Below are 22,900 nucleotides of genomic sequence, written 5' to 3'. Positions count from 1 at the left end.
TTCCCCTCTTCCTTCCTTCCTGTCCTCTCCTCTCCTTCTTCCTGCCCTCCCTCCCTCCTTCCTTCCTCTTTCCCTCCCTTCCTTCCTCCTTTTCAGTTCCAGTGGCCTCCAGGGGCCGACTCCTTCTGACAAATTTTGTTTACTGCTACTCATCACTTAGCACTTGTTTTTCTGCTTTTTGGAACAAAAGGAGTGATCTTGGTGCTAGTCAGTGCACTCTGTCTTCTGTTTTTTTGACAGGATTTCAGCTTTTTACGTCAATGTGTCTATGATGGTTGATTTTATGTGTCAACTTTACTGGGCCATGAGATGTGAGATATTTGGTCAAACATTATTCTGGATGTTTCTAAGAGGATGTTTTTGGATGATATGAACATTCAAATGGTAGACTCTGACAAAAGTGGATTTTTTCTCCTAACATAAGTGGGTCTCATCCAATCAGTGGAAGGCCTTAATTGAACAAAAAGACTGACCGACCCCACCCACCTAAGAGAGTTTTTCCAGCCTGTCTTTGGACTCAAACTAAAGCATCTTCTTGGGTCTGGAGCCAGCGGATGTTTGGACAGGAATTACACCACCTGCCCTGTTTCTTGGGTCCTTAGACTCAGGCTGAAACTAAATCACCAGCTCTTTGGGCCTCCAACTTGTTGATTAACCCAGCAGATTTTAAGACTTGCTGATAAAGGATAGTTGGAACAAAGGCAGGCCGGGACAGGAGGCTCTGCCTAAGAGGAGACCACCCTTAAAAGGATTTTTCACCACCCTGGAAGGAGTCCTCCACCCTTTCCCACTGATAGATGACAAAAACCTGACTGGATGACAGACTAAGGGAGGGTTAATCAGATTAAAACAGCCTGCCAACAAGCCTATAAAAACCCCTAGATTTAGAAACTCCAGTGGCAGCCCTCTTGGTCCCCTCCCTCTTCCTGAGCTTTGTACTATCACTTAATAAACTTTTCTTTGCTGCCCCATCACTCTGTCTGGACTTCATTCTTTGAAGCAGTGTGATGAAGAACTGTGGGCATGGAGGGAGAAGGAAATTGTTAGCCTCCATAATTGTAGGAGCTAATTCTTTAATATATCTCTTAATATATATGTATTATGTATTTATTATATGTGTGCTATATATATGTAATATCCAAATGATTCTATTTCTGTGGAGAACTCTGACTCATACAGTGTCCTTTACCTATGAGAAATGTACACTGCTGGTTATTTCTGAGATTTGTAGCAACAGACACCTTCTTCTTTTTTATTTCATCTTCTGTGGTGTTGGCCTCTTTCCATTATATTGTGGGTTTTAATATCAGTTGCCTCTAGTCTCAAAGATGTGCTATACATTTCTTTTCTTGTTATGTTGGTGGTTTTATTTATATATTTATTTATTTACTTATTTTAATCTTAAAAATATTTCATTTTTTATTTATTCATCAGAGAGGGTGAGAGAGCACCAGCAGAGGGAGAGCAGGCAGAGGGAGAAGCAGGCTCCCCGCTGAGGGGGAGTCTAAGATCCGAGCTGAAGAGAGATGCTTAACTGACTGGAGCCACCCAGGTGTCCCTATCTTGGTGGTTTTTAAAGTGATTTATGGGAGAAGAGGGAATTACCTACTTTATTCTTTAAACCAGAAGTTTAGATCCAGCTAAACTAAATGTGTTACTGTTCTGCTCATCCCTTTCTAGGTTTGTTGACTAGTGTTACATTATAGAGGAAGATAATTTGGAGCTCTTGGTGATGTGAAATGTTGGAGCTCAGGAGAATAGTCAAAGAATTCTTGAGACAGCTTCAGTGCCAATAGGGTGGTTTTATCAAAGCATGGGGATAGGACCTGTGGGAAGAAAGAGCTGCACTGGGATTGTGAGGAGTGACTGATTATATATACTTCCAAATTGGGAGGGGGTTAGGGAGAGCATAAGTCTAAGGAATTTGAAAGCAAGGTTTCTAGGGCTGTGAGGGGCTAACTGTGGTTAGGAGAAGGTCATTTACTATTCTTTAGAAACTCTAAGTCATGGGACCCTTCAGGTATATATCAGTGGGCCACATATTTGGATAATGATTGCTAACATATATCTTTGGGGTATTGTGGCTAGAGATAAGGGAAGTTTCCAAAGGGATTTTTACAGGATCCTGGAGGTTGGGCTAATGTCAAGCTAAGGTTGTCTTCCTCTAGCAAAGTATTTATATATTTTTATTTATTTATTTATTTATTTATTTATTTATTTATGGAGAGAGAGAGAGAGAGAGAGATTGCATGCTTGTGAACAAGGGGTAGGGGCAGATGGAGAGGTAGAGAGAGAATCCCAAGCGGGATCCATGCCCAGCTCGGAGCCTGATACATGTTCATGACATCATGAACATGAGCCAAAAATCAAGAGTCAGACGCTTAACTGACTGAGCCACCCAAGCACCCTGTCTCTGATAAAGTATTAACACTGAGGCAGTTGAGTTTCTGGAGGAAGGTCACTCTGCCTATCCCAAGTACTTGTCAGAAGGCTGTAAGTTATAAGGAAGTTTAATTTTTTTCTGTATTTCTTTTACCTTTATTCTCCACATCATTGGGACAACTTGGAAAGAAAGAACTGAGAAATAAGATAGAAATGAAAGAGAATGGCTTTAGGCTGGGCATGATAAGAATAAAACAATTGGGGGTGCCTGGGTGGCTCAGTGGTTAAAGTTTCTGCCTTTGGCTCAGGTCATGATCCCAGGGTCCTGGGATCGAACCTCGAATCGAGCCCTGCATCAAGCCCGGCATCAAGCCCTGCATCAGGCTCTCTGCTCAGCAGGGAGTCTGCTCCTCCCTTACTCCCCGCTGCCTGCCTCTCTGTCTACTTGTGAACTTTGTCTGTCAAATAAATAAATACAATTAAAAAAAAAAAAAGAATAAAACAACTGGTGAAAAGTTACCAGTATAACCTTAAAAGGACTTTTATGAAGAGTAATGTCCACCATGCTATTTGAATTTCTGTTTACGTGGTAGTTCCCTGTTATCTGCAGTTTTGCTTTCTCTGGTCAGCTCTGGTCTGGAAGTAGGTGATCTCGCTTTTGACAAAGTCAGGTCAGTAGTAGCCTGAGGCTATATCACAATGCACCACAATACACCTCACTTCGTCTCATCATGTAAGCATTTTATCATCTCACATCATGGCAAGGAGCACAATGAGTTCAGTACGATAAGGTATTTTGAGGGGTGCCTGGCTGGTTCAGTCAGCATTTGAATCTTGATCTCAGGGTCATGAGTTTGAGCCCCACATTGGATGTAAAGATTATAAATAAAACTTAAAAAAGATATTTTGGGGGGGGAGACCACATTCACAAATATTTATTACATAAACAAATATTTATTACAGTATAATTATTCTATTTTATTAGTTGTTATTTTTTAAGCTTTTATTTATTTATTTGAGAGAGCGACACACACAGCAAGAGAAGGAAAACAAGCAAGGGGGAGCATGAGAAGGAGAAGCAGGCTTCCCACCAAGCAGGGAGCCCGATGCGGGGCTTGATCCCAAGACCCTGGAATCATGACCTGAGCTGAAGCAGACACTTAATGACTAGGCCGCCCAGGTGCCCCTATTAGTTGTTATTAATCTGTCACTGTGTATAATTTATAAATTAAGATTCACTATAGGTACATAAGTATAGGAAAAAACATTGTATGTATGTGTAGTATGTACATAGTGTGTATCAGATTCAGTACCATCTGTGGTTTCAGGCATCCATTGACGGTCTTGAAACGCATCCCCCATGGATAACAGCGGGATTATGATACTAAGAAAATCATTCCTGAGACATATGTCTCTCAATCCTCTGTAATTTTACTGGAATCAGGAAAAGTTTGCTAAATAAATTTTCTCTCTCTCTCTCTCTTTGGGGGTGGCAGGTGGTGGTATGTGCTTTGAATTGAGTAAAAGCCTGAGTTTCATGCCTGAGTGTTCTTGGTGCAAAGCAGGAACAGTGAAGAAACAAACATCAAAACAGAGATGACAATGAACAAAACGCCCCCTAATAGATATGTAGAAGAATGGAGGAAGGTTAGGGACTCACAAAGAATGTGGAACAGTAGTTCTAGCTGATCATACCTAGATGTGAAGGGTTTAAGGGACCTGGGTAGATATCTTGAATTGAGAATATGCATTTCTTTTACCATTCGCACAAACCTAGGATAGATGCTTTTGGGGGATATGAACATAAAACATGGCCCTATATTTGAGGAACTCATAAAACTAACCCAAGCTTAGAATAGAACAATGGTTTGATATGTTCTACTTCTTTTCCTCTTTAGCCAGCAAACTGCTCACAGAACTGTGATCCTGTTTTTCCCTATTTAGGCATGACATAGGGGAGTGTGTGTGCGTGTGTGTGTGTGTGTGTGTGTGTGTATGCACCATATTTGGCTAGAGTCTTGTGTCTCTAAAAGTTTTTGGACAGTATAAGAGCATCTTAAAAATGGGGTCCTTGGGGTAGCTGAACAAGGCTATTCTATAGTCAACTTCTCTTTTTCCTACTACCTTCCATCTTTCAATGAAGAGAATGTTCACAAGTTATTAGGGAAAAGGCAAAGGTAAAACCTTGTGCATTTATTATGATCTCTGTAAAAATTATATTTGAGCAGAAAATAAAGGAATTATCTGTTGGTGGTGGTACTTTAGATGATTTCTTGCTTAAAACTTTCTGTGTGTCCTAAATTTAAAGATTACTTTCAAAATTTGATTTATATTTCTTCTTAAATTTAATGGCCATGGGGTGCACATGCATAAGCTGTGGAGAATTGATTGCTAGAAATATAGCACTCTTCCTTACTTGACCTCTACTCTACACCAGATGAATTTTTTTCTGTCAGTTTTACCTTACTATTGTCATGCTTGTGAAACATAAACTTCACACTTTGCCTATATGGTAATTTAATCAACCAGGAAAATGTTTAAGTAAATATTTGCAAAAATTTATTTACTTTTATGTTTTACCTCTTTTAGTTATTTTTTTTTAAAGATTTTTTAAGTTTTGGGGCGCCTGGGTGGCTCAGTGTGTTAAAGCCTCTGCCTTTGGCTCAGGTCATGATCCCAGGAGTCGTGGGATTGAGCCCTGAATCGGGCTCTCTGCTCTGTGGGGAGCCTGCTTCCTCCTCTCTCTCTCTGCCTGCCTCTCTGCCTACTTGTGATCTCTGTCTGTCAAATAAATAAATAAAATCTTAAAAAAAAAGATTTTAAAAATTTATTTGACAGACAAAGATCACAAATACTCAGAGAAGTAGGCAGAGAGAGAGGGGGAAGCAGGCTCCCCGCTGAGCAGAGAGCCTGAAGTGGGGCTCGATCTCAGGACCCTGAGATCCCAGAACACTCAGAGTTTTAACCCTCTGAGCCACCCAGGCACCCCCTCTTTTAGTTTTTTATCATGAAATTTTCCCCAGCTTTATTCAGATGAAATTGACATATAACATTGTATAAGTTTAAGGTGTACAATGCAGTGATTTAATATGTATATATTATGAAATAATTACAATGTTTATAAAATTTTAAATTCAAATGAGCTTTTTTTTGGTCTGTAGGTTTACATAAATACTTTCCTCACAATCAAAGAATTAAGATTGATAGGCTTTTACATCCTACAAAAATACAGCCACCCCACTAGTGAAAACCAAAATTTGACCAATAGTATATAATTATATTATGTAGTGGTGGTACCCAGATATTTAAACAGAATTATTCAATAACATATTGGATGGGAAATTAAGTCCGAGTTTATCCAGTGTCTAAGCTAAGATTATTTCGGTGGAAAGTAACAAACTTGCTAGGGCAAGATTTAGCAAGGTACAAATTTATTTTAAAGATATTGTTTAAAATTCAAGGGCTGGGTGTAGTTCTGACCATTTTCCAATCTTGAACCAAGAGCTGGGACTCTAGGCAGCTTGTTTCTCAAAAGAAAATCCTATTTTTATGGAGACACATAGATTTTCTCATCTCTGTCTCTCTTTCTGTTTTTTGTTTTTTCTTCCTAAGCAGACTTTTCCTATTTCTCTGTACACATGACCACCTTACCACACATTTTACATCCTTCACTCAAGCAGACATCTCAGACTAATGAATATATAAACATTTCAAGTGCTAATTTATAGAAGCAAAAAATTGATGGGCTCCGCTTCGGGACAGGTGTCCAACACTGGGTCAATAGTTCACGGCCAGTGACTAGGGTCACAGACTACTAATACAGTTGTTAAAGGTCTGTATCTGAGGAAGGAGCAATTCTTAGAGAAAACATTCGACAGGAATTGGTGTCTCCCTTTTGTGTGTCTTCCATACATCTATTAACCCTGTTTACCATAGACCCTATTAACTCTTCCTTTTTTTTTTTTGCTTGTTTTCCTTCTACACTCCTGTACCCTGGGTACAAGGACAGCTTGCTTAGTGTCCCTATCATCTAGCAGACATAAAATTAGTCAATAACCAGAGTTAACATTTATTTAGCTCTTGCATGCCAGGCATTAGAATTTTCTTTTTCTTTTACTAACTTTTTAAATTCTCACAGCACCTCTAGGGAGCAATGCTAATTTTTTTTTTAAATGATTAGTTGGAAGATGGTATTGACAATGAGTCTCAAACGGTAACATAGCAATGACTATATAAATTATTTGGTCTACCAAATATACCAAATACCACCTCAGCATTTTTTAGTCAGAGCTTATACTTTTTTTTACCACTTGGTGTCAGAGTTGTACTATTTGAATATAATGTTGCATTTGGACATCTTTTGGGGTGCATTTGTGTGTTTTAAGTTTTTTGCTCAGTGTTTTAAGAATTTGCTAGAATATAACTGGTTTTTTTCGAAGTCTCTGAGGAAAGAAAACATTTTCTTTGTCTTCCTTTGATATTTTTAGGTTAAGCTGCATTTGCTACCAAATTAGAAGGAGAGGTTACAACCATGAGAAGTGCACACAGAATTTTGAAAGAATTCCTAGAGGATCAAGCAACTTTTTTTAATCTTTGCAGGAGACAGGAGTAAGTCAGATTAATCAGATTAATCTGCTATAATAGGAACAAGTTAAATACTTCTCCCTCCTGGTGGAATCCAAGAGGATACATCTCCAGGCTTATGTCAGATTGATCTCTAACTGATGGATCGAGAAGTAGGATAAACACTGGATCAAAGGATCAAACTCTTAAAATATGGAAACAGTGCTAAATGATGATCAGAAGTAATTTGTTAATTCATTCAACAAAGGTAGATTGATCTGCTATACAGCCCACCCTGGGGTTCTCTATATGCCAGTGCTCCTCATACATCCTGGGTTTGGCAAAATTGTCTGTTATAGAGAGACTCAGTCCGGACTTATTACAGGTAAAAGAATCATCTTGGTGCCCAGAAAACTCAAGGTACTTTTTTCTTTTTTAAAAATTGTGGTAAAGGGACACCTGGGTGGCTCAGTTGGTTAAGCAGCTGCTTTCAGCTCAGGTCATGATCCCAGCGTCCTGGGATCGAGTCCCACATCAGGCTCCTTGCTTGGCAGGGAGCCTGCTTCTCCCTCTGCCTCTGCCTGCCACTCTGTCTGCCTGTGCTCACTCTCGCTCCTCTCTCTCTGACAAATAAATAAATAAAATCTTAAAATAAATAAATAAATAAATAAATAAATAAATTGTGGTAAAATACACATAAAGTAAAATTTATAATTTTTGACATCAAGCTATTCTTAAGATTTGACTATTAGGTTCAAGGTTTTTGCTGTGAAATTTTAATAAAAATAGAATTCTAAGAATGTGATTATTTAGTCATATCATGCTTTATGTATTGAAAAACAGATATAAAGAATAAAGAATTAGGAAGTAGGTAGGGAAAAGAGACTCTAAAAAGGAGAGGGAGGTTTCTGTGGTTACTTAGCATGTGGAAGTATGTAAGCTCTATGCTATTTTTTCTTTTAAAAAATTACTTTATTGACTGAAAAATATAATCTGATGTTTCAAAATTCAAAAACATAAAAAGATATATATGTGTATATATTGGAAAACTTCTCACCACTGATCTCTTGTCATCCTGTTATTTTTGCCAGAAGCAACCAATAGTTTTGGTATTTAAAATCTTTCCAGAGGTATTTCATTCACATACATACAAAATATACATATTCTTTATGCCCACATCCTTTTTACTTTATGGAACCATCTTTGGTTCTTACTTTTTTTTTTTTTATAATAATAGACATCTTTCTACATCATTACATACAATTTTTTGGTTCTTATTGTCTTAATGATATTTTGTGAGTGGTCAGGTAAAATTGTGAAAGATTTTGGAATGGAGGGAAAAAGGAAGAAAAAAGATTATCGAGTGTATTTTCAGTGGAATACTAGACATTCTTTAGTGAACCCTTCCAGGTTATCTGGTGCTGTAGTGGTCTGTTACCATCCATTATCTTTAACAGAGCTATTTTAAATGTTGTAAGTTGGACGAAATTGAAAATAATAAAAATAAATTTTGTGTGGTGGAGAGACTTCCTTTCTATATCTATTATTAACAAATTATTTCAGCATTTTTGATGACTTATATATGTCTGTTCTTTAGATTCTTCTTTGAGCCATTTGTAACATCTTTCTGGCTCCCTCATCAATCAATGAGTTAAATCTTTGATATGTGTTAATTTTCATTTGTATAATAGTCATTTTACCTTAAAAAAGAATAATCCTGGGGCGTCTGGGTGGCTCAGTGGGTTAAAGCCTCTGCCTTCAGCTCAGGTCATGATCCCAGAGTCCGGGGATCGAGCCCCGCATCGGGATCTCTGCTTAGCGGGGAGCCTGCTTTCCTTGCCTCTCTCTGCCTACTTGTGATCTCTGTCTGTCAAATAAATAAATAAAATCTTAAAAAAAAAAAAAAAAGAATAATCCTTAAGAGTTTTGGTGATCATCCACTGAGATGCCCAATGACAAAGCCAAGTAAACTGCATTGCTAGAAAAGTGCGCTTTGGGGCATCTGGGTGGCTCAATCAGTTAAACATCCAGCTCTTGGTTTAGGCTTAGGTCATGACCTCAAGGTTGTGAGATCGAGCCCCGTGTGGGGCTCCATACTCAGCAGAGTCTACTCAAGATTCTCTCTCCTTCTCCCTCCCCCTCTGCCCCTCCTATCCCCTCTGCTCACACATGCTCTCTCTTCCTCTTAAATAAATAAGTAGGTAAATAAATAAATATGTACCTCATGGGTTATTTAAGCTCAGGTACAGTTTTTCATGGATCCCAGAATAATCTCAAGTGAAAGTAGAATTTTAACTTGGTTGACTCTGTTTCTCTAGCTTTTTCCTCTCTGCAGATTTTGTGCTTTGTTTTTGTTTGGGGTTTGTGCATGACAACTAAGTATTCCCTATTGATGGCAGCAATGGGGGAATTTAGTCTTATAGTATGGTAATCTTTGTAAATGCATGATAAATTTATTTCTCCTGGGTGAGAGATGATAGGAAATTTGGTTTGTTAGTCTCTTTTCTGTGTCTGTTTATTTTGAATTCAAATCAAATAAGAATTTTATGCTCACTGGGAAGGCATACAGCTCTTTGATATCTGCACTGGTGAGTTTTTGTATTTATGTGTTTACTATTACACATGGAACTTAAGCTATAAGTTTGCTATGTGTCTATATCTACGTGCCAGGTTATTTGAGTGTCTGTAATTTAGAAAGACCTTTTCCTCATTTTGGGCATATGAAATGTTTTCTTACGTCTGGAGAATATTAATAAGTTAAATTACACAATCTTTTAAAGAAACTGTTCTGATTGAGCTTCAGAGTTAAATAAGTGCTTGTGTAAAACAAATGTTCCTAAAATTCCCACAATACAACAAACAAATAAGCTAACATTACTCCTCTATAATGTTTAAAATTATAAAAAATATAAATCTGTGTGCAATAAAATTGAATCATTTTTTGACAAACTTTCACATACGTAATAATTTTTTGGAGTGTGCCAGTTTAAACATAATTTCTAAAATCTTCAGGTAGCTTATACCCTTCAACTAATATTAACTTAATTTCTGTGCAATCACTTGATATCAAATACTTTCTTTTTTTTGTTTTTTAATTTAATTTAATTTTTTTTCAGTGTTCCAAGTTTCATTGTTCATGCACCACACCCAGTGCTCCATGCAATACGTGCCCTCCTTAATAGCCACCACCAGACTCACCCAACCTCCCTCCCAAACCCTTAGTTTGTTTCTCGAGTCCACAGTTTCTCATGGCTCGTCTCCCCCTCCGATTTCCCCCAACTCACTTCTCCTCTCCAACTCCCAATGTTCTCTGTGTTATTCCTTATGCTCCACAAGTAAGTGAAACCATATGATAACTGACTCTCTCTGCTTGACTTATTTCACTGAGCATAATCTCCTCCGGACCCATCCATGTTGATAAAAAATTTGGGTATTCATCTTTTCTGATGGAGGTATAATATTCCGTTGTACATATGCACCATATCTTCTTTATGCATTTATCTGTTGGAGGGCATCTTGGTTCTTTCCACAGTTTGGGGACTGTGACGATTCCTGCTATGAATATTGGGGTAGAGATGGCCCTTTTTTCCACTACATCTGTATCTTTGGGGTAGTTACCCAGTAGTGCAATTGCAGGGTCATAGGGTAGCTCTATTTTTAATCTCTTAAGGAATCTCCACACTGTTTTTCCAAAGTGGCTGCACCAACTTGTATTCCCACCAACAGTGTAAGAGGGTTCTCCTTTCTCCACATCCTCTCCAACACTTGTTGTTTATTGTCTTGTTAATTTTGTCCATTCTATCTGGTGTAAGGTGGTACTTTCTAACTAGGAAGCAATTCTGAAATTTTGGTTACTAAGCATTGTATTAAATTTATACACTTTTGCTAATACGCTTAATATGTTAACAGAGAGGGTAGATCTTTGGGTTGAATTAATGAATGTGATCATGTTTGCTACTTTAATGGTGTGTTTAGCTGTAAGAAGTTGTTATGTATGTTTATGAGCTTTGTTATTCTGCTACAATGCTTGTTTATGTTGACAAGTTTTCAATTATTTACTTTCCTCCAATTCTTTATGTGAAGTAGAAGTTAACTACTTTGGTTAAAAGCTATAATTACTGTAAGTGATTGAAACTGTACTGTGAACACTGGTGACTGAAAAATATAAATGTTAATGAGCTTTATTTTGTTTTCAAAGAAAAAGAAAATAGGGGTGTTTGGGTAGCGGCTGCCTTTGGCTCAGGTCATGATCCCGGGGTCCTGGGATTGAGCCTCACATTGGACTCCTTTCTCAGTAGGGAGCCCGCTTCTCCCTCTGCTTCTGTCTGCTTCTCCTTGTGCTTGTGCTTGCTCTCTGTCTCTGTCTCTGTTTCTCTCTCTCCCTCTGGTTTTGTGTCAAATAAATAAATAAATAAATAAATAAAATCTTTTAAAAAAAGAATATAATTTTATCTTAATGCAGAGATTCTCAAACCCTTTTGTCTCAGGATCCTTTCAAATTTTGAAAACTTATAAGGAAAACTAATGAGCTTTTGTCTAAGCAGGTTATATTTATCATTATTTATCATGTTAGAAATTAAAACTGAGAAATCTTTAAAACATTTGCTTCTTTTGCAAATAACAATGTTGAACTGATTGCACGTTAACCTAAATAGCATATTTAATGAAAATAACTCTATTTAAAAAAAAATTAAGAAGAAGAGTTGTTCCATTTTAAATTTTTGTAAATCTCTTTGCTATCTGGCTAATAGATATAGCTTGGTTCTCCTATTTCCTTTGCCTTCAATCTGTGATATCATTTGTCATGTAACTTCTGGAAAACTTAGTTGCACACTCATAAGAAGAGTGAAAAAGGCAATCTTAAAGTATCAGTTTGTTCTAATATGTGAGAATTTGAAAGTGAATTTTATTTACCTTAGTTTATAACATCCGGGTCTGAAAAGAAGCTATGAAATGGGTTAAAATTGGAACACCTGGGTGGCTCAGTTGATTAAGCATCTGCCTTTGGCTCAGGTCAAGATCCCAGGGTCTTGGGATCAAGTTCCGTGTCCCGTTCCTTGGTCAGTGGGGAGCCTGTTAAAATGCCTAAAACGGAGTTTATCAAAATTAAAAATGATTGTACTTCCAAGGACCCAAGAAAGTGAAAAGATAACTCACAGAATGGGAGAAAATAATTGCAACTCATACATCTGATAAAGGTCTAGTACCAAAAATATATTAACAAATTCACATAATTCAACAATTAAAAGACAGACAAATTAAAAATAGGTGAAGAATATAAACAGATAACTCTCCAAACGTGATATACTAATGTCCAGTAAAAATGCTCAACATGCTCAACACCCGTAGTCATTGGGGAATGCAAATCAAACTCATAATATACTACCACTTCATACTCACTGGATGTACTAAAAAAGACAGATGATAACAAGTGTTGGTGATGATGTAGAAGAACTGGAACCATTGTACACTGCTGGTGGGAATGTGAAATGGTGCATTATTGGAAAACAGTCTGGAAATGCAAGCTAAACATTGAGTTATCATATGACCTAGAAATTTCCAACCCCTAAGTATACACCCAAAAGAAATGAAGACAACTGTACAAACAAAAAACTACAGGCAGAAGTGTTCATAACTGTGTTATTCATAATAGTGAAAAAGTAGAAAAAGTCCAAATGTCCATCAACTGATGAATGGCTAAACAAAATGTAGTATATCCATACAACTGTTTATTCAGCTACATAGAAATGAAATACGGATTCATGCTACAACACGATGAACCTTGAAAATATTATGGTAAATATTATGGTAAAGTCAGACACAGCAAGCCACATATTACATGATTCAATTTATGTAAAATGTCCAGAATAGGCAAATCCTTAGAAGCAGAAATAGATTAGTTGTTGACACGGCCTGGGGGTGAAGGAAATGGAGAGTGACTGCTAATAGATAAGATGTTTCTTTTTGGAGTGAGGAAAGTGTTCTGGAATTAGATGGTGGTGATGGTTGCACAACTTTGTGAATGTCCAGAGCTGCTGAATCATAGGCTTTAAAAAGGTGAGGTTTATGGTATGTGAATTATATCTCCAAAACAAAAACAAGATTAAAAAATGCAATAAAAAACTTTACTGAGTGTCTTTAGTTTTCATGGAAAAATATTGTTTGCATATATTTGATAATAATCTATCCTCTTGGGGCACCTGGGTGGCTTAGTAGGTTAAAGCCTCTGCCTTTGGCTCAGGACATGATCCCAGGGTCCTGGGATAGAGCCCCACATGGGGCTCTCTGCACAATGGGGAGCCTGCTTCCTCCTCTCTTTCTGCCTGCCTCTCTGACTACTTGTGATCTCTCTGTCTCTGTCAAATAAATAAATAAAAACTTAAAAAAAAAGAAAAAAAAAGAATAGTCTATCCTCTTGGGGCACCTGCCTGGCTCAGTCAAGTAGAGCATGTGATTCTTGAGCCCCATGTTAGGAGTGGAAATTACTTAAAAATAAATGAGTAAAATTCACTACTTATGGAAGAAATGTCTACCAAACCCTTCGCAGAAACCTGACCTGGTGCCTGCTTTATAGTACCCCATGTCATAGTTAATAAGGAAGGTTACTTAGGCTGGGAACCTAAGAGAATGGGACCACAAGAAAGAAATTCACCAAATTTATAGATTTTGCAGGTGTATTATGGTCAAGTGAATTTCTTGGGTTTTGTTTCATAGTCTAAGGATAGCAAAAGAGAGTCTTTTAGAAGTTCAGTCTAAGATTCCTTATGAAAACTTCCAGTAAGAAGTTAATATGGTGGTCTTAGTACTATTCAATACTGTATGACTATAGATTTGCAAAGTAATCTCATGGAGGTCTATATGGGTAATTAATACTTGCTGCATCCATGCAAATAATTAGGCCCAAACTAATGAGACTTGCTCCTTTTTATGTGTACAGAAATAATTTTTGAGATTATTATGATTACAAGGGGGACAAAGGAGATTGTTAGAGAAAATCTTTTAAATGGGCAAAAAAGAGATTACTGGGTTTGTTTTCAATGACTACTAGGTATTGTCTAGTATACTTTCCAACTTACCTTTTTTCTACAGGGTTTTTCACCTTTTATTTTCTTTAAATGAGCTATTTCATAACTCTACCATTGTAGAAAGCAGTAATTCAAATGTTTTTTTAAATTAAAAAAAAAGATTTTATTTATATATTTGACAGAGACAGTGAGAGAGGGAACACAAACAGGGGGAGTGGGAGAGGGAGAAGCAGGCCTCCCGCCAGCAGGGAGCCTGATGTGGGGCTCAATCCCAGGACGCCGGGGTCATGACCCAAGCCAAAGGCAGATACCCAACAACTGAGCCACCCAGGCACCCCTCAAATGTTTTTTTTTAAATAAAAAAATGAGAGAAGTAACAACAAACCCACAGAAATCCAGACAATTTTGAGAATATTATGAAAAACTATATGGCAACAAATCAGACAAACTAGAAGAAATAGTAAATTCCTAGAAATGTATGACCTACCAAAACTGAGACAGGAAGAAATAAAATTTGAACAGACTGATTACCTGCAAATAAATGGAATCACTAATCGAAAAATTCCCAACAAACAAAAGCCCAGAACCAGATGGCTTCACAGGTGAATTCTACCAAACATTTAAAGAAGAGTTAATACCTATTTTTTGCAAACTATTCCAAAAAAGGTGAAAGGAAGAAAAACTTCCAAATTCATTCTATGAGGCCAGCATTACCCTGATGCCAAAATGAGATAAAGACACCACAAAAAAGAGAACTACAAGCCAATATCTCTGATGAATACAGATTTAAAAATCCTCCACAAAATACTAGCAAACTGAATCCAATAATACATTAAAAAAAATTTCACCATGATCAAGTAAGATTTATTCCTGGGTTGTAATGGCAAAGGTAGTTCAATATTCACAAATCAATCAACATGATGTCAATAAGGGAAAGAATAGAGTCATATGATCATTTGAATAGATGCAGAAAAAGCATTTGACAAAGTACAATATCGATTCATGGTAAAAAACCCTCAACACAGTGGGTTTAGAGGGAACCTACCTCAACATAAGAAAGGCTATATATGAAAAACCTATAGCTAACATCATTCTCAATGGGGAAAAACTGGGAGTGTTTACCCTGAGGTCAGGAACACAACAAGGATGTCCACTCTTACCACTTTTATTCAACATAGTACTGGAAGTCCTAACCACAGCAATCAAACCACAAAAAGAAAAGGCATCCAAATTAGTAAGGAATAAGTAAAACTTTCACTTTTTGCAGATGAAAGATAATATATGTAGTAATCCCAAGAGACTCCACCAAAAAACTAGTAAGTTTTTGGTGATAAATGAATTCAGTAAATCTCAGGACACAAAATGAAACTATAAAAATCTGTTGTGTTTCTATACACCAATAATGAAGCAGAAGAAAGAGAAATTAAGAAAAAATCCCATTTATAATTGCATTCCAATAATAAGATACCTAGGAATAAATCTAATCAAAGAGGTGAAAGACCTATACTCTGAAAACTATAAAATACTGATGAAAGAAATGGAAGAGGACACAAAGACATGGAAAGACATCCATGCTTATGGATTAGAAGAAAAAATATTGTTAAAATGTCTATACTACCCAAAACAATCTACACATTTAAGGCAATCCCTATCAAAATACAAACAGCATTTTTCATAGAACTAGAACAAACAATTCTAAAATTTGTATGGAACCACAAAAGACCCTTAATCATTTGCTTATTAATTAATATGTTAAGTAAAATACATATCTATTGTACATATTAATACAAGAGTCATGATTTTACCTTTGTTACAATGTTATGGGACAATAAATCAGAAAACTTTTTTTCTTTCTTTTTATATGAGTATAATCGACACATGTAACATTACTTTCAAGTGTACAACATAGTGATTTGACAAGTTTATACATTATGCTGTGCTCCCCACAAGTGTAGCTACTATCTGTCGTCATGTAGTGCTGTTATATCATTGACTCTATTCCTTATGCTATGTTTTTTATTCCCATGACTTATATAGTCCATAACTGGAAGTCTATATCTTCCAATCCTCTTTACCCAGAGATGTTTCTTTTGTATTAAGTAATAGTTGTATTAAGTAATAGTAAGGAATGACTTTAGTGGGAATTATCTGGCAGTGTTGGAGGAGGGAAATGCCATCTGTGCCTGTGACAAGACAGGTCCCAAGGTAACTTTTTGAGACATGAGGTATAAACATGCAGGTATTAACTTGGAGTGAGGTAGAGTTTGGTGAAGTTTGCCTGTTTAAATTAGTGGATGGAATATTCTCACTAGGAACTTCTTTGGAACCTAGTGGCTGCTAGCACAGACAAGTCATTCTAGACAAGCTTACAGACTCATACATTTGATGGATTAGACTATGGTCCAAAAATGTAAGATGCATAAAAAAAATTTTTTTTAGAGATTTTATTTATTTATTTGACAGAGAGATAGAGATTAGAGTACAAGTAGGCAGAGCGGCAGGCAGAGGGAGAGGGAGAAGCAGGCTCTCCGCTGAGCAGGGAGCCTGATACGGATTCAATTCCAGGACCCTGGCATCATGACCTGAGCTGAAGGCAGATGCTTAACCGACTGAGCCACCCAGGCACCTGCATGAAAATGTTTGCTAAGAGACTGTTTACATTTTTCTGGCTGAAGAGGGAGATTAACACTTTTGAAGCAGGAATGTTTCCTTGCAGAGGGATTGTTAACTAAATAAAAGGAGTGTAGCACCTTTTCCTTGTGAGTGGAAGAGATTCTTGAGTAGATTAAAGTCGACTACTGGTCAAGAAAATATTACAGGGCGCCTGGGTGACTCAGTGGGTTAAAGCCTCTGCTCTCGGCTCAGATTATGATCCCAGAGTCCTGGGATCGAGACCCGCATAGGGCTCTCTGCTCAGCAGGGAGCCTGCTTCCTCCTCTCTCTCTGCCTGCTTCTCTGCCTGCTTGTGATCTCTGTCTGTCAACTAAATAAATAAAATCTTTAAAAAAAAAAGAATTAAAAAAAAAGAAAAAATTACAAAATCCTGTACAGTTTGTGCTTATGGTCATTCTCCAGATCCTATACAACATAAAATTTAATGTTAAAGAGGGAATGAAAGATGATGTTATACTTCTTTGGGACGTTTGGTTGGGAGTGTTAATCAAAAGGTAATGAAATCAAGGTAAACTGAGTAGAGTCTTTGTACTCAAAGCTGATTCTGATGAAAGAGGACAGAAACTTTGACAGATAGCACATGATGTACAAGTAGCTAAAGGGTGGCAGAGTCTGAAAAGAGATTGCTATGGTTTGTGGAAGTGATCCTTAGAAGAATAAAGAGTTGGCGAATTTAAACTTATATTACTTTTGGGAACAAAAAAAGAAAAGAAAAAAAGTGGAGCTGAATCAGTATCCACTTTTTGCGACCTTTTGGCACTACAGCCAGAAAGTGTAGAAGACTTGGGAATTTCTTTAGAGTAGATAGGAAGGCTTGACCTGTCTCTAAGTAGATAGAAGGTTGGGGACTGGAGGCTTGTAATATCTATAATTATCTGCTATCCTCACTTCTAGTTTGTTGAATGTTGTCACAAGGGACATTAATTCCCCAACACTTTTGGGGTGGGCCTATGTGTAGGTTGCTCAAACTTCTCAAGCTTTAGAAGGCAGTGGGCAGAAAAGTAGGAAAACATGGCACCAGTGCTTGAGGTGGGGTAGATTCAGCATGCACAGAAGTTTCTATCATGACTGAAGCTGAAATGAGAAGAGGGACAAGAGCATACCAAAGTGTCTGCTACAATAGCTTCTTTGTTCTCTGGTGGGATGCTTTTCGAAGTCTATTTTGTCTGGTATTAATACAGCCACTTCAGTCTTCTCATGATTATTATTTTCATGGCATGACTTTTCCTTCCATTTCCTTTCAACCTGTGCCTTTATATTTAAAGTGAATCTCTTGTAGACAGGGTATTGTTGGGTCTTATTTTTTATTCATTCTAACAGTCTGTGCCTCTTTTTTTTTTTTTAAGATTTTTTAATTTATTTGACACACACACAGAGAAATCACAAGTAGGCAGAGAGGCAGGCAGAGAGAGAGAGAGAGGGGGAAGCTGGCTCTCCACTGAGCAGAGAGCCTGATGTGGGACTCGATCCCAGGACCCTGAGATCATGACCTGAGCCGAAGGCAGAGGCTTAACCCATTGAGCCACCCAGGCGCCCCAGTCTGTCCCTCTTAATTGGAGTATTTAGTTCATTAACATTTTTTTAAAAGTAGGCTCATGCCCAGTATGGAGCTCAATGAGGGGCTTAAAGTCACAACCCTGAGATCAACACCTGAGGTAAGCTCACAAGTCAGACACTTAACTGACTGGGCCACCCAGGCACCCTAGTAGTTCGTTACCATTTAATGTAATTATTGATGTGGTTGGACTTAAAGTTGCTATTTTATTGTTTATTTTTTGTTTGTGTCCTCTATTATTTCTCTGTTCTTCCTTGTCTGTCTTCTTTTTGATTATTTGAATCTTTTAAAAAATTTTATTTTATTTATCTATTGATTTTTTAGCTAGACCTCTTTGCATTATATATATATATATATATACATATATATATAACATATATTATATAAAAAATATATATGGCTGCTTGACATAAAAGTGTAAAAACCATACCATACAATTCTATAGATCAATTAACTACCTCCTTTTCCATCCTTTATACTATTGATGTCAGGTGGTTTACATCAACATATATTATAAATTGCACAAGACAATATTATATTTGTTTTAAATAGTCATAGTTTTTAAAAGAACAATAATAGTCTTTTATATCTATCCATTGTAATCATTTCTAAAGCTCTCTATATCTTTCTGAAGATTTAAGTTTCTACTTGGTTTCAATTTTTTCAGCCCACAGAATTTTTTTTACATTTTTTATAGTTTTTTTGTTTTCTGTTGCATAAAAGTATATATTATTTTTAACTTTATACTTGAAAGACATTTTCATTGAAACAGAATAATGAATTGACAGTGTATTTTTTTCTTTCAGCACTTTAAACATTGTTTTACTTGTCTTCTGATGTCTACAGTTTTTTTTTTTTTTTTTTTTAAGATTCCATCTATTTATTTAACAGAGAGAGAGAGAGAGATCACAAGTAGGCAGAGAGGCAGGCAGAGAGAGAGTGGGAAACAGGTTCCCCTCGGAGCAGAGAGCCTGATGTGGGGCTCGATCCCAGGACCCAGGGATCATGACCCGAGCTGAAGGCAGAGGCTTCAACCCACTGAGCCACCCAGGCACCCTGTCTACAGTGTCTGATGAGAAGTCAGTTCACAGTCAAATAGTACTGTTCATAGTCAGTTCATAGTCAAATAGTTGCAATGTATCATTTTTCTCTGACTGCTTTAAAGATTTACTCTTTATTGTTGCTTTTTAGCAGTTTACCTATGATGTGTCCAGGGGTGGCTTTCTTTTATTTCTCCTTTTGAGCATCTTGAATCTGTAAATTTTTGTCTTTCACCAAATTTGGAAGATTTTGGTGATTGTATTTCAAATATTTTTTCTTCCCCTTTCCTTCTATGCTTTCCTCTGGGGACTCTGATACATGTATATTAGACTTCTGTTATTGTTCTAAAGTTTTTAAAGACTTGATAATATAAAACAACAACAAAAAAATCTTTGTCCTTAGCATTGAATAATTTCTATTGACCTATCTTCAAGTTCACTTATTCTTTCTTCTATAATATCCAATATGATGTTAAGCTCACCAATGAAATTTTATTTTCAAAATTGCATTTTTGTTAGTTCATGCTTTTCCTGTTGGTTCTTTTTTTTTTTTTTTAATAGCTTCTGTTTTTTTTTTTTTAATGCTGAGATTCTTTATGTTTTTATTAATAAAGAATTTTTTTTTTTATTTCAATGGACAGAATTATAAAATCTGCTTTAAAATTCATGTCTGCTGGGGTGCCTGGATGGCTCAGTGGGTTAAAGCCTCTGCCTTCAGCTCAGGTCATGATCTCAGGGTCCTGGGATTGAGCCCTGCATCAGGATCTCTGCTGGGCAGGGAGCCTGCTTCCCCCTCTCTCTCTGCCTGCCTCTCTGCCTACTTGCAAACTCTGTCAAATAAATAAATAAAATCTTAAAAAATAAAATCTTAAAAAAAAAAAAGAAATCTCTATACAACAGTGAGCAAGCAAGGCAGCACTTTATGGTTTAATACTGCTTTGGTATAAAGAGACTATCCAGGCTGGATGCATTATTATATATTAATTATCATTATGTTATTTTTTCTTCTGATTTTAAAAGAAATAATAGAACATTTTTTATAAACATTTAAAAGTATCATAGGCCATAAGCACTGTGCTTCCTGTGCCTAATGGATAAGTCAGCCATGTACATGACTGCTGGATCCTTCAATGTTCATTAATGGAAATTATCCCATGAAAATCATCTCTAGCTGAATTCTGAGGTAGTGGTTCTCAAACTTTAACATACACAAGATTCAACTGGAGAGGTTGTAAAACAGTTTCCTGGGCTCCATTTCAGACCATCTAATTCAATAAGTCTGAGTGGGGTCCTTGAATTTTCATTTCTAATAAGCTCAAAGGTAATGGGAATGTGCTGTTCTGATAACCACATTTTGAGAACCAATGCTTGGAGTGATGTATCTAAAGTGTTTCATTTATGCTAAGGCAGTGCTGTCAATGTGATATAGGTATATCATATTGGTATAATAACTAGGTATAATAACTACATATCCTAACCAGCATTTACTGACACATACTAACAACATCTACGTTATTTTTGTTTTAGAAGTTGAAGATGACTCAGCTAGAAAAGTATAAAGCTGGACTTTGAGCCCACATCCATCTAGACTCCAAAGTTCATACTCCCCTATTTTCATTATCATATGGTAGTGATCCCAAAGGTAGAATATAATCATTGGCTTAGAAGCAAAATTTTAAACATGAAATAATGCAAAAAGATGGTAAAGAACTGTTTTTATCTAGATCTTCATTGTTGTATTTGGCCTGTTTTATGAAATCTGCTGGTGGCCTTCTTTCTGGTTCTTTATCCCTCAGTTTTTATCTCCAGTTAATAACAGCAAAAGGAATATAATTTTCTGAAAGTGCTGTGCTGTAATGCTGACTTCCAACTAAAGCTGATTGGCATTTTTCATTTTTCATTAACTTCACTTTCCAATTTAAACTGTTTCATCTCTTGAACAAGTCAACAAACTTAAATCCTCAAAGCACAAAAAAATTAAGAGTTTTGGACTTTAAACACCTTCGCCTTATGAGATTAAAAATCTCATTTTAGGGGCACCTGGGTGGCTCAGTGGGTTAAAGCCTCTGCCTTCAGCTCAGGTCATGATCCCCAGGGTCCTAGCATCGAGCCCCACATCTGGCTCTCTACTCAGCAGGGAGCCTGCTTCCCTCTCTCTCTCTCTCTGCCTGCCTCTCTGCCTGCCTCTCTGCCTTCCTGTGATCTCTGTCTGTCAAATAAATAAATAAAATCTTTAAAAAAATATATCCTTTTATAACTAGCTTCCTCACTTATTTTCTTAATATTGTCTTACTATGAACACAGGAGATAATCACTTTTTCTTTCTCCATCGACACATCTGTTTATGTATGTGTGTATGTATGCCTCTTACTGCTTCTCTTTCTCTGACTCTTTTATTCCTCAAGAACAGTCTAAATCAAATACAGGTTATTTTCTAAGTTGAATTTTTTGAGAAGATGCTTTGATGACCTCAAAGTTTACCAAACCTTTGCCCACAACCCTGGTGTAAAGGGGACATGGTGATTTTCCAATCACATAGACATAATAAAATAAGAACTGAAAAATACATTACAAGGATAAAGAAATGATGAAATACATCAGAGAGCATTTGTTTAATGAAGTGCTTTACAGCTATTCTAACCAGTGAAATAGATCCATTTGTACTCATCAGGAAAGCAGCCATAGTTAATTAAAAAAGAAAAAACAAATTACAGTTTATTTCACTTTTATAAAAATATATTATAAGTATATATAGCTAATCTGTGTAGCATAGGCTATTTCAAAGGAAAAGGGTTAGAAGGTTGATATGAAGGACTTCATCTTTTTTTTATGGAATTTTAAGTAGTTTTTGGATTATAGGTAACTTACTTTCTTCTTAGTGTTTTTCAATATTTTTTAAGAATTTTAGGCTAATAAAGCTATGTTTTTTAATTTTTATTTTATTAATTTCTTTATTGAGAGATAGTAAAGTTTATTGAATGACAGAGTACAAGGCTCCCAAGGGGTGTGGAGGACCCAAGAGGTTTGCCTTAAAGCCATGTTTTTTAGGCATCTTTCTTGAGCTTCCAAAGTTTAACAGTGTTATCTTACCATTTTCTTTTAAAAAAAATATTTTCTTGAAATAAAAATATGGTCATTGTGAAGTTTCCTAGTTTGTATATTTATCCTCATCTGTCAGGACTTGCCCATCCTTAAGGGTTTAAAATTTTAGGTATGAAAACCATACAAGTTCTATAATTTTGGCAGTGGGAAAACTATTTTATGTATCAATTGTGACAATTCTAGGTAGTTGCAGTTGATTCCTCTACTATTTCTCTGTTATGATGATTAGTATTTGGTTTCTGCACATTATTCTTGAAACTACCATGGAATTAGGTGGAATCAAATAAAGTTGCTGGTTTTGTAAGTCAAAAATGGTCAAATGTTGGTACTTTCATGTCACTTTACCTAAAAGTAATAGCTGTCTTGAATTATGTCATTTAATTCCTTTACCTAGAGAATAATTATGGAAAGTTAAGATTTTTCTTAATATTGTGAAAACATAATATTGCAAAACTTGGTTTTTTAAAGGTATAGAATTTACATGGTGACTACATTAAACCTATAATACAGGCATGTACTGCAACCTTGGTTTCAAAGTATAAGAAAAGCAAACAGTATAA

The 22,900-nt window shown here is 36.4% G+C and overlaps 1 protein-coding gene across 2 annotated transcripts in view; it reads left to right on the top strand.

The window, feature by feature from the left end:
* Positions 1-7,261: 7,261 nt before the first annotated feature.
* The window catches only part of FILIP1 (filamin A interacting protein 1), a 226,713-nt gene continuing 211,074 nt past the window's right edge, over positions 7,262-22,900 (top strand). Inside the window, exon 1 of one of the 2 annotated variants that reach the window (XM_032873170.1) lies at positions 7,262-7,365. The gene's annotated coding sequence lies outside the window, so the exon portion shown is untranslated. The remainder of the gene's footprint in view (positions 7,366-22,900) is intronic. The other variant, XM_032873171.1, reaches the window with a different exon arrangement.

This window comes from Lontra canadensis, unplaced genomic scaffold (assembly GCF_010015895.1).
Source record: "Lontra canadensis isolate GAN:19392208 unplaced genomic scaffold, GSC_riverotter_1.0 scaffold47, whole genome shotgun sequence".
NCBI classification, from domain to species: Eukaryota; Metazoa; Chordata; class Mammalia; order Carnivora; family Mustelidae; genus Lontra; species Lontra canadensis.
The sequence above is the reverse complement of the archived record's forward strand: the minus strand, read 5'-3'. Positions and strand labels throughout refer to the sequence as shown.